We start from the raw sequence: 13,385 nt of genomic DNA, 5'->3' as shown, positions 1-13,385 counted from the left end.
AGTATCAAATGAGTCATGATTTAGTTATTGTTATGTCTATATCATGGGAAGTATAAGACACATTTCAGCACTAAACTAGGCTTTAAGTTGAAATGAAGTTGAAGTATGATTAGATAAGGTTAGAATCATCTGGTACAATAGAGCAGCCCATCCTTCACCAAATGGCCATATACAGACACAGACCGTGTGAGTCTACCCAGTCCTGCCTTAGTTCTTCAATATTTACTATTATTTTCTGATTCTAGATCCTTTGTGTTCATCCCCCATGTTTTTTTGAACTCCATCACTGTTTTCTTCTCCACCACCTCTCTTGGGAGCATAGGCATTTCCTTTTTTTCAGAGAGACGCCAACCGCTTATATGCACTTTTCGCAGTGTATTATAAGTACTCTATTGTCCCCTGAGGAAGGCGACAGTATCGCCGAAACTTGGATCCTTGTCGGAACTTTGATAATTGTAGCATTCAATGGACCCATTATTGAATTTTGATATGAATTGTCAATAAAGCATGTCACCACAGGTTGTATCTGACATCTCCAGTGCCTTATGATTGAGCACCAGATCACAAACCACTTCTAAGTGAACTTTGAAAATTGTCCTCAGTAGGGCTATGTGGGAAACCAGAAAAATTATGATCTGCCAACTTATATTATTGATGCCATAATTTAATGATGGTATGTGGGTCTATTTACTTCTCTACATCAATGCTTCTCTGTCCTTTCTGAAGAAACATCTTGTCAATTGTTTTATCCGGATGTATACGCATGAGATAAATTTGCTTATGTTGAAGTCCCATTGTATATAAATCTGTCTCATACATATTCATTGTCTTAATCTCAAAAGCCAAACTGGCTAAGCAAGAATGCAGGTGAAAGTTGAGAATCACTGTTCTACGTTGCATTTATCTAGTGTTTGACTAAGTACCTTTGTTCTTTTATTTTCTTGCCAGATGAATGTGCTTCATTAATCTTGGCCTGCTTGTTTTGCAAATTCTGTGACTTTATTCTCATGTTGCCGGATACCTGTCCATGCTGTCCTCGCAGACATCACCCTTCCACCGCCGAGGAGTTCAGGAGCAATGACTGCTGTGATTGCCTTTGTGATATGGACTGCAACCTGCTTGAATCATGTCACGAGACCAACGAATGCCTCGAACTTGGCATGGAGATATCAGAAATCTGTTACCACTAAAGAAAAGTAGCAAACTGCTCCCAGGTAGCCTGACTCCGCCTTGGACACTGTGGTGAAAGTCTAAGATGTTTCGATACTGGCAAAGAAAGTGTAAGGCAGACATTTGGCTGATGAGTTCCATTCTTTGCATTATATTGGCCTGATTTTTAGGGCAATCTTGGAGCAATTCTGGTGCAAGTCTTGCAGTTAATAAATCAACCCATTCACATATGTTCAGTTTTTTTAAATACGAATATTTTTGTCTTCTTTTTACATAATGCAAACTATCTATTTAAAAATGCACTGGAGCCAATATTAAAATGCACTTTGATGTTAGTGGTGGAACCCATTTCATGAGTGCGTAAAAAAAAAACCCAGTCAAGGGGACCAATATGAATAATTTACCCATAAGTCACTGCACAGCCAAAGTGTCCATTTATAATTGGTATAAATGAGATGCAGACCAGGGCAGGGAATAAGATTATATGGAAAATGGTGAAATTCAGCTAGTCTTTGTATAACTTCTCTGTGTAAGTGTCAATGGTCAAATAGCTGGCATAAAGACAGATTTTCTATAAGTCATCGGTGTAAGAAAAGGAGTGTCCATGTCAGGATATGTATAATTTCCCGAGGATTTTACAAAAGGCTCAATGAAAGCAGAGCCTTTTGTAAAAGATGTATAACGATACAAGGAAATACATGAAATTTGCAGCACATGCAACAGGAACAGTCATTTTCCAAGCAGAGTTCAAAAGAGTGGCATCATTTGAGGTTTTCAAAGGGCAAGCATCAATTTTACAAATGATAGCTATAAGTGCAGCCAGTGACATAGATAAAGGCCAGATATTACAAAACTGGAGATCGTGAAAGAGCGAATCGAGCACCTAAGCCAGGGGGTCGGCAACTCGCGGCCCGCAAGCCATATGCGGCTCATTCACCACATGGCTGCGGCTCTTCTCTTGCTTCAATGGGTTAGCAGCAGCGATTCCTATCGCTGCCTGCCGCTAGCCCAGAAGTCTCTCCTCTGCCATGTTCTACCCTCTTTCAGAATTTCCTGTTTCTGCCCGGGCAGGACATGACAGAGGAGAGGCTACCCGGGCTAGCGGCAGGCAGCTGTAGGAATCGCCACTGACCCATTGAAGCAAGAAAGAGCATAATATTTGTGAGTGGGGTTGGGGGGAAGGAAATATGTTGCAGGAGGGATGAGAGTGGTGTGAGAGAGAGAAATTAACATAAGGGTGGAGGGGAAGGAGAGATGGTGCGTGGGGAAATGGACATGAAACAACTCTGTGTGGAAATACAGTGTCAAAAGTCTCATTAAATTGTTTTTCTTTATTTTCTGAAAGCACTTTATATACCCATATCGCATTAAAAATCATATCTCAAACCTCCTTCTCTACCCATTGCGACTCTGTAAATCCTGGATCAAACATTTAGGATAAAATAGCTCTTTACTTTACAAAGGGTGCTGACCCCTGACCCAGTGGCATAAGGGAAGGGGATGGGGGAAGTCCGCCCTGGGCGCTCTCTTGGTGAGGGCGCCCTCCCCACCCCAGCTCCTTCCTCACCCTACCATAAGAACATAAGCAATGCCTCTGCTGGGTCAGACCTGAGGTCCATCGAGCCCAGCAGTCCGCTCACGCGGTGGCCCAACAGGTCCAGGACCTGTGCAGTAATCCTCTATTTATACCCTTCTATCCCCTTTTCCAGCAGGAAATTGTCCAATCCTTTCTTGAACTCCAGTACTGTACTCTGCCCTATTACGTCCTCTGGAAGCGCATTCTAGGTTTCCACCACACGTTGGGTAAAGAAGAACTTTCTGGCATTTGTTTTGAATCTGTCCCCTTTCAACTTCTCCGAATGCCCTCTTGTTCTTTTATTTTTTGAAAGTTTGAAGAATCTGTCCCTCTCTACTCTCTCTATGCCCTTCATGATCTTGTTAGTCTCTATCATATCCCCTCTAAGTCTCCTCTTCTCCAGGGAAAAGAGACCCAGTTTCTCCAATCTCTCAGTGTATGAAAGGTTTTCCATCCCTTTTATCAGATGTGTCGCTCTCCTCTGAACCCTCTCGAGTAACGCCATATCCTTCTTAAGGTACGGCGACCAATATTGGATGCAGTATTCCAGATGCGGGTGCACCATCACCCAATACAACGGCAGGATAACTTCTTTCGTTCTGGTTGTAATACCCTTCTTGATTATACCTAGCATTCTATTCGCTCTCTTAGCGACCGCTGCGCACTGTGCCGTCAGCTTCATTATCATGTCCACCTTTACCCCCAAGTCCCTTTCTTGGGTACTCTCATTCAATAACATCCCTCCCATCGTATAGTTGTACCTCGGGTTTCTGCTTCCCACATGCAATACTTTACATGAACTTCATCTGCCATCTCGTCGCCCATTCCCCTAATTTGTTCAAGTCCCTTTGCAATTCTTCGCAGTCCACTGCCAAATGTGTGCACTGCTTCCCTTCTCCCATACCTCTGTAATGTTCCTGGTGCAAGCAGCAGCCCCCAACCTGCTGTCGTGCCAGCATCGGCTCTTCCTCTGATGTCACTTCCTGGACTTGTGCATGGACTTCAGGAAAGCGGTAAACATCTCTATCTCTTTCAATGACCCAACCACAGTCCTCTTAACCATTCATATGGACTAAGAAAACAACCACACTCACATCCACATAAGCAGTCTATAAACCAAAGCAAATTGTCAAGTTGATACACCAAGCCCATTCATAGGCGTCGGAACGGGGGGGGGGGGGACCACAGGGGCCGTGGCCTCCCCAAAAAATGGTATTCCTGCTATGTTCTGTGATCCCTGGTGGTCCAGAGGTGCAGCGGGCAGGAGCAAGCTTTCCGCGCTTCTGCCTTGCTGCTAACCCGGTTGTTGGCGGCTGCCGGAGTTCTCTTCAGTCGTTGAGCGGCCCCTAGCAGCAGCGCACTTTGGCGCTGAGCGGCTTCTCGATTGGCTTCCGCGGATTCTCGCGCGAGCCATTCAGGAAGCCGCTCAGCGCCAAAGCTATTGAAAGTTATATGGTCAGCTCACCACTGTCTATTCGACCTATTATCTGAGACCACAGATGGCAGCAGAATCAAAAATTGACAAAACTACAAAGCACGGCTTGGTTGCTGATCTTCTGTTAATTTTCATAAACCATTTACATTTATAGTTATTATCAGCTTTTATAGCAGAGCTTTTAAATTACATTTATAAATATAGACCTAACTGGATTATTTTTAGTCTCGACAGAGATTGAATTCTATTCTTAATGGAGTCATAAACGTGTATTTGTTAATATTAATAATGTACAATTTCACATAATTTTGTAATTAAAAATTTATTTACATACATAATGTTAAAGCTCACTCAGAAGATTAGTTTGGGTAGTGAAATAAATTATAAACCATGTTAGCTGGAAACACAGCAGATGTTTCTAAATAATCTCTGGTGGATTTTGAATGTGGCGCAATTTACAAGGTAGTAATTAAAGCTGCTTGAATAATCAGATTTTTCCACTGTATACCACCAGTCACTGCCTTTCGTGCTTGCATTGGTTGAATCAAATAATGGGTTATCCCTTCTGGGTAGCACATGAACGATTTGACCGTACGGGATACCAGTTATCTGACGACGTCATGTCAAAATGAGATTGCTATTTTGGTAGCGTTAAGTGAAAAATATGCAGATTTGAAAATCAATGATTAGACTTAAGGCACAAAAGCAATCTGGGCAGAAGGAAAAAGAAGATGACGAGAGCGAAAGCACTCAAAACAATAACAGGAAGGTTTGGTTTTATGGTTTCAATTTCTTTGTTGGAATTTTTAAGCTGTAACATGTAGCTCAGTTCGAAAGGAAAAGTATACAAAAGAGTTCTCAGCATAAGAATCCAAGTTTCATTAAAATTTGATATACCGCTAAAAAAACTGTCTAAGCGGTTAACATCAATCATATTACAAAATTTTTTAAATTTAGGGGGTAATAGAATAAGGAAAGAGTAGAAATAATTCAAAATTAGGCAGTCCAAAGTCCACTCTCTTCCGGAAACTGCGAGGCGAGAATACTCCAAATACACAACATTGACCAATAAAACAGGTGGAGAAAAAGGCCTCAGTTAAAGCCCAACAGGACTAGGGAATGCTAATAGTACAAGTCAAGTAAGCAAACCCGTAACGGTCACTACCCATCAAAAAAACTCTACCTGTTACTTCAAAAATGTATTGGAAGGAGTATTTCCTCACCAGTCCCAGGAAAATACAGAGTCTATTTGCTCCTAAGTCCCACGCATAACAACAACGGGCGCCCGCTATGAGTTTTGCTCTGCCACTTTTCATTTTGCTGTACGCCGACCTACTGTGTATTATTCCCCCGAGGATGCGCTTTGCGAAACGGGGTTCTCCCGTAGGGATTTGAAGCTTGGTCATCGCTGCATGCCATTCGAAGAGCAACCGTTTGAGATTAAGTGGTTTTATGAACGCTCTGCGTTTGCGCTGTTGTTATGCGTTGGACTTAGGAGCGAACAGACTCTGCATTTTCCTGGGACGAGTGAGGAAATACTCCTTCCAAATACACTTTTGAAGTAACAGGTGGAATTTTTTTTATGGCCAGTAACCATTACGGGATTGCTTACTTATAAGTCTATGGGCGCGTTAGCGTTTAGCGAGTGCTAATATTTAATGCACACCTTTATAAAAGAGGGGGAATGTCTTCACACATTTTAGTAAAAGGGCTTTATGGAGTAATTTTCAACAGTGTAAAATCATGATTGAGAGGAAAATACTGGGCACATAAATATATAGCATTTTTAAACCAAGTTGATTCAGCACCATTTGGAATGCTTTATGGGTGTGGAGAGAGGTTTTCAACCATAAGGAAAATACTAAAATAGATTTTTGGGGAATTCAATAAATATATGGGCCTTGCTTATTTGGGTGGGTCCTACTGTGGTTTTTGGAGCCCCTTCAAGTATCCTTCGAGTCTGTTTATAAAGAAATCTTTTTACATTTTTTTTTTTTTTTTTTTTTAAGAGGATGGCTGATTTCCGAGAGCCTGAAATTGCTCGCTGTTTGATGAAGAACCTAGGAGAAATAAAAACAGAAACCATTACTGTTTCTGAACTGTTGTATCTGGCAAACCCTAGGGTTATTGTGCTCCCAGAACTGGAATTTGAGACATCTTGCAAGTGAAGGCTTTGAAAATATTTGTCGGAGAGAGCAAAAAGAAGGGAGAATTAGGGTTTTCACTTTTTCAGAGAAATCTGAGGAAAAGAATTTTAGTCCAGCAAAACTTTTCACTGTCGGAATTAACAAGAAATTGTTCTGGCACAAATCGTGGAAAGCCACGAGTTGCACTGCATTTCCTGATCCTGTCTTTCTGAACTGTATATAACTCATGCTGGAAGTTTCTAAGCTTGGTAAAATATTGCTTCAGTTAATGCAAGAGTCACTAACCTGCAGTTTTATGTGTCATTATGTCCTTTAATTTAGCATTATTGTATCAGTATTTTTACTGTACCCTGGCTTCACCTTTTGTAAAGATTGTTTAAATACTGAAATAAGAGTTAAAAAAACATCACAAGTTGTGTTATTTTCTCCCTGCATAACCTGATTTTTCTGGGGAGCCTTCTTAAAGGGGCCAGTGTCTCAAATAAGATCCCCCCCACTTCCGATTCCCCTCAGCAGACGGACTCCTCATCCCCAAGCTTTACAAGGATTCTTCACTCCCTGGAGATATCCCACTGAAGCAAGCCTGCCAGCAGGAGGGAGTAAAGGTTGGGGGGGGGGTGTCAGGGGGGATTCATTTAGGCATGAGAGAGTGGGCATCCCTCCTCCCAATGTCGGGTGTGTGGGGAGGTGTTGGGGGTCATTCAGGCAGGAGGGAGTGGGCATCCCTCCTCCCAATGTCGGGTGTGTGGGGAGGTGTTGGGGGTCATTCAGGCAGGAGGGAGTGGGCATCCCTCCTGCCGATGTCGAGCGTGTGGGGTTATTGGGAGGGTCTTCTACCCGCAGCAGCCGGTTGAGCTGATTGCAGCAGGAGAATTTCTCCTGATCAGCTGAGCCAGCAGGACTTACCCGAAGCCGTGGTTTGGGCGAGTCCTGCCAGCTCAGCTGATCGGGGGACATTCCCCTGCTGGGCCTACATTTCAGCCTCCTATCTCACGGCCCATGTAGGCGCTTTAAGTCACCTAACGCATTTCCGGCATTGGCCACATCTACTGTGGCATTTGCCAGCCTAAAGTGCCTGTAGGCAACGCAACCTAGCCATTTCTAATGGCGTTTTTCAATTAGAGTGCCTATCGGTGCCTAAGTCTATACGCCCGCTTTAGAATTTTCCCCTTACTCTTTGTTAAGGCTAGGCACTGCTTATAGAATCGCACTCTTAAACACTGGTAGGCATTAAATCCTTAGGTGCACTGCCATTTAGGTCAGGGTTTTCTTGGCCTAAGTCAAAGCGTGCCTTGAATCTGCCCCTAACCACACATACTTGCTGGTAGGCACCTACTGGCTAATTATTTTTTTTAATGGATTTTTACAAAGGGGTGTGGAAAAGTTCTCAGCCAATCAGCCAACTGCCTAAATTCTGAGCATTATTTTTGTCTCTGCAGCTGAAAAGAGTGTTATCTTATTTTGTTAAACGCTAATTTGCAGACACAGAATTCTATGTTTTGACACTCTTTCAGATCATTGACTGAACCATATCGTTGAACCAGATCCACGTCATTCTTTTCTTGGTTGGGCTGAGAACTTTTCAGCACCCCCTCATAGCAACGTTCCAGAGCTGAGATTGTGATGTCATAATGCCTCATTTAACCAATGCCTAGAAGTAAACCTCATCAGTGATGTCACAATTACTTGATTGCGCTATACCTGGCTCACATAAGAACAGCCATACTGGGTCAAACCAATGGTCCATCTAGCTCAGTTTCCTGTCTCCAACCATGACCAATCCAGGTTACAAGTACCTGTCAGAAACCCAAATAGTACGAAGGAGTGCTGAAAAGTTCTCAGCCCAACCAATCAACTTCCTAAATTCTGAGCGTTATTTTGCCACTGCAGCTGAAAAGAGTGTTATCTTATTTCATTGTTTCAGATCATTGATTGAACCATATCTACGTCATTCTCGTCTTGGTTGGGCTGAGAACTTTCCATTACCCCCTCATAATTGTTTTTTTTAACGGTGATTTCAATTATGAATGCTGATTAAGCCGATTAAGAAAATTAAGATAACTCTTAGGCATTTAGATCGGCTAGACATGACAATCTAGGAACCTAACTTTAGGCATCTTTTAACGAATCAGGATCTAAATCCCTTGTTATAGTTTCAGCCAAAAATCTAATGATATTTTTGGAGATGGGCTCCACAGCGATTGGTTTGATGTCTTCAGGAACCAGAGCTGTCCACCCCATGCCACAATATTGTCTGTCCAATAAAAGCAGTGGTATACCAACTTGTGGTAGAGGGGGAGGGAGCCAGCATGAGGGGCATACTGGAGTAAGAAATGGAAAGTCAAGAAACAAGAGTGATGTGTCTTTGTTATGTAGAGTGTGTTTGAATTGGTGCAAATGTAAACTTTGGCTATTGTGAACGGGAGACCCATAGTATGCCATTGACTGAAAGATTACTAGGAGGCTGGTCTACTCATGACCACTCTCTTAATTACCCCCTCTGCAATACTGATCTTCAGACCCTCAGAAATGCCACCAGCCACTCAAATATGTTTCATAGTGGTTGGATTTATACCAGTGGTTCCCAAACCTGTCCTGAAGGACCCCCAGGCCAGTCGGGTTTTCAAGACAGCCCTAATGAATATGCATGGGAGCTGATCTGCATTCCTGGCATCTCCATTATATGCAAATCTCTGTCATGCATATTCATTAGGGCTATCTTGAAAACCCGACTGGCCTGGGGGTCCTCCAGGACAGGTTTGGGAACCCCTGATTTATACACTGAATGAAAGATATCACATCCTATAAAGAATCCAGCTAGTCCTACTTTAGAATTGAAGAATTGGCCAAAGTTTGCTAAAGATGAGAAGTATACAGTAAGGTCTGTTAAAAAAAAAATAAAAACTCAACACATTAATATGTATCTTGCATTTCTTCTGTTATTACAGGAGAGGAGAGATGAATGAGTTCAGTCCTTGCTACCTCTAACCAATTTGACCATTGCAAAACTAATTAAATATGCCTCATGTTTCCATTCACATTATAAAATATATCATCCCTAGATAACAGCATAATGCTAAATTCTTCATCCTATTAAAAGCTTACATTAATGCTTTCTCAACATAAATTTTAAGCACAGACAGGTACTATTTGAAAAGCGTGACAATCCGAATGACCTGATTAGGTTGACAGTGCCAAAAGATGTATCACCTCTGGATGTCTATAAAGGCGGAAGGATGAGAAATACATTCTCCATTAACACCTCATCCTGTTGTGCTAGCATTAGACTCTCAGAAAACATTATCTGAAGCATTTCCACTGCATTGTCATCTCTTTTCCAAGGGGGCTGCTAAATGAAGAACGCCGGTTCATATTTGCCCCTTCATGTGTCACCATCTATCTCAAAATGCAGTGAGCTCGGTAATGGGATAGCCCAAGACCTACTATAAGGCCTGGATATGAGGAAGCTTTATATTACTGTTAATGCTTTCTCATGCCTTATCTAAAAGAGACTTAGTTGTATTTCTGTAAGTTGTGTCTGATCCCTTTTAGCATGTTATTTTCCACCATTGTATCGTTGCGATAATAATTGGAAAAAAATGCAATGAGCATTTAAGTGGACTTTATCGCAAGACTTCGCCTACATGCCTATGTTTAAATGAGCTGGCCTTGTGACAAATACATTTGTACAATACTTTATAATTCCTGTGAACCCGCTTTGTGGTCCTAGAATGATCCAGACTACTATAATGAACCTCAGTCATGTAATCCTAAATACGCATGGTACCAACCACCAATAGCAACCAACCACAAGAAAAATGGTACAGATAATGCATTTTATAAATTTAAGTTTTGTTCTTGGACCTTCAGATGGTATGCACCTTATCTACTTATTGGAGGCCAGTCACATCGTCATTGGTCTATCAAGTATTCATGCAATAGGTTCACTCTCATAATAAGTTCATTGCAGATAATTAATGAAACTAACACCACTTATCTGTATCTTGTCTTTCAAAGCTGAAACTCCTTCACCCACAGCTGCTTCAAAGTAATCATAAACTGCTTCCGACATAATGTTATGTTTCACCAAGAGAGGCTGCATCAGGGAAGCTCCTTCTGAAACAGATAAAATATTCTCAAACATTTATCATTTAAAAACCATCTCCACCCTCCAGATATAAATGTGCATATCCTTACTTTTCATTCAACGCAGTCTTCCATACTTCACACATTTACAACTTGCTGCAATAAATCATGGCTCCAGCATCTGACATCATATTTTAAAACTCCCAGAGCCAATCAACTTGCAAGGGAATCTTCCATGCCACCTAAACCAGAAACATCCACTCCAGTTCTTCATTTAAACCATATGGAGATATTGTTTGCAGGTGAAAAATCTACCTTTGCTCTTTATACTTCAAAACTTTATCATAACATATTATTTATAAAATTTATTATCCGTACCATTTTTCTTGTGGCTGGTTTCCAGACTACTATAACCATAGCGGGTACTTCTATAAAGTGGAGCCTAGAAGTAGACTCTACTTAGGCATATCAAAGGCATCATGAATTGATGGGTAGGTGCTTCATACACTAGTATTATTCTACAGTATGAGATAATGCCTAAGTGGCATAGTGCCTAATTGCAAGGCGGATGTACACATAGGTGGAGCATGTATCTCCCAGGTACTTATGTAGTTTATAGAATATTATAAACTATCTTCCAAATTCTACATATAGCACTGGGCCGAGCAGCATTACCCATCACATATCCACCCCCAGGCACCTAGAGTTAAACACATACCATACATTCCATTAAAATCCCTGACCAGATCTTCCCAGCTCCTCATGGTCCTCTCCAGGTCTTCTCCCAAGTCCTCTTTGACTCTCCACTGGCCCTCCCGGTCTTCGGCAGCTTCCGGTTCCTCTGCCGGTTGCCACTGGCCCAGCTGGTCTCTCCGCCGGATGCTCCTCAGAACTCTGGCCAATACTCCCAGGGTCTACCAAGCTGCCTCCTAGGAATCCACTGACTGCTACCGGTGCCATTACCGGTCTCTGCCAGTCGCCACCGTCCCAGCCAGTTCTTCTGCCTCAGTCCTTCTCCCTCAGCCTTGGACTCTTCCAGATTCTCTGTCACTCAGTTGTCTTATCCTGCACGCAGGCACTGAGGGCTCTCCTAGCCCCTCAGTCATCTTATTGCTGACACATGCACTGAAGACTCTCCTTGTGGGGCCACCTCCAGTTCCTCTCTCCCTGGCCTCTTGGGTCCCCATCACCTGGATCCTTCTTCACAGGTCCCACTGTTGGTTGTCAAGCCTGAGCCACTTCCTTGGCTCCAGGCTCTCCTGGACCCTCCAGCTACTTCTCAGCTCCTTCCTGCGGGCCCTCCCACCACTGGACCTCACTACAGCTATATCTCTCTGCCAGTGTATAGGTCCCTGTGGACCCTCCCACCACTGGGATTCCATTTTCTGCTAACCCAGTGCCCCCTTGTCAGGACTTGTCTGCTTGGCCACTCTACTCCACTGTACTGAACCCCTGTCAGCCAGAGCCTTCAGGGCTTACTGGGAATTAGGCCTGAGGCCAGCATTACTCCTCCCAAGGGTCACCCAGCTCCCAAAAGAGCTCTTTACCTTCTGAGCTTTCTGTGCTGGGAGCTGTTCTTTTCAGCACCACAATCCACTCAGGGTGTCTGATCAGCTCCCAGCAGCACTTTCAGCTCTTATACAAATTAGCTAAGCTCTCTCACTGTTCCAGTGCATAGGCTCCTTCTGGTGGAATGCCAGTGATAGGAAACTTCACCCTGTCACAAGCACCCATAAAAATCAGCACCAATCACAATGGCACTTAGCATGATTCTATAAAAGGCTCCCACTATATATAACATAGGTGCACCCATTTAGGCCAAGAAAAACCAGGCCTACATACCTGTGCTTAAGTCATACACAGATTGTGTATATTAAATTACAGTGCATCTAGGATTACCAGACGTCCTCTTTTTTGAGGACTGTCCAGGTGCCTGGACGGTTTTGCAAAATTGGGGAAGTCTGTCCGGGTTTAACTGGATCTCCTGACTCCCCCACCTACCTCCTCTCCAGGCCTGGCCACTATAACTGAATCTTCAGGCAGCAAAATAGTAGCAATGAGGTACTCCTCCACTGGTCTGCTCCAGAAGCTGCCTCTCTGCAGTGACTCCCTTTTCCTGCATAGGTGGGATTTGCAGAGGTGGCTTCCGGGGCAGGCGGCGGCAGCAGGCTTACCTTATTCCTGCCAGCTGCTCGAAGATTCAATTACAGTGACTGGCCAGGGGAAGAGGTAGGTGGGAGAGTTGGGAACTAAAGAGCTGCATTGGTGTAGGGAGGCGAGGAGGCTGAAAAAAATAACATGAAAGAAGGGAGGGAGGGCTAGAGAAACAGCATGGAGGGCGAGAAAGAGGACTGGAGAAACAGCATGAAGGAAGAAAGGGAGGGAGTAAGGGCTGGAGAAACAGCTTGGAGGGAGGGAGAGGGAAGGAAAAACAGCATGGAGGAGACTAGAGAAATAGCATGGAGAGAGGGAGGAGGGCTAGAGAAGCATTATGGAAAGGAGAGAATGCTAGAGAAAAGAGCATGGAATAGGGCATTGCTAGATGGGAGGGGAGAGACAGAAACAGCAGGAGAGGAGGTTAGAGAGAGAGAGAGAGGCACCCATGCTCCTCCCCTGGACATGCCCCCTTTTGAGATTTGCCCACTACGAAGTGGAGCATGTAACTTCTAATTAGTGCCGTGCCAATTAGATGTTCATTGCCAATTATTGGTGCCAATTGACTTGTTAAACAATTAAGTTGCACATGCAGTTTAGAAAACCATATATAGAATTTGGGCCTTATGCATGTCACTTGCTGCACCTAGCTATGAGTATGCCAGCTTACACCTGGCATTGATATGGAATAAGAAGGCATGCTTAAACATGGACACGCCATTGATGTCAGTATTCTGTAATGTCAATTATAGAATTGACACTAAGCACACAGTATTGGGGTCTCTAGACTGAGGAACCAGTTTATAGAACTGCTGCC

The 13,385-nt window shown here is 43.3% G+C and overlaps 1 long non-coding RNA gene across 3 annotated transcripts in view; it reads right to left on the bottom strand.

Moving 5' to 3' along the window:
• The window catches only part of LOC117351344, a 92,332-nt gene that overhangs the window by 60,622 nt on the left and 18,325 nt on the right, over positions 1–13,385 (bottom strand). For all 3 annotated transcript variants that reach the window (XR_004537393.1, XR_004537392.1, XR_004537394.1), the window contains one exon: positions 10,317–10,444. This is a non-coding gene — a long non-coding RNA (uncharacterized LOC117351344). The remainder of the gene's footprint in view (positions 1–10,316; positions 10,445–13,385) is intronic.

Source organism: Geotrypetes seraphini, chromosome 17 (genome assembly GCF_902459505.1).
Source record: "Geotrypetes seraphini chromosome 17, aGeoSer1.1, whole genome shotgun sequence".
Classification (NCBI taxonomy): domain Eukaryota; kingdom Metazoa; phylum Chordata; class Amphibia; order Gymnophiona; family Dermophiidae; genus Geotrypetes; species Geotrypetes seraphini.
This window is presented reverse-complemented; position numbering and strand designations above follow the sequence as displayed.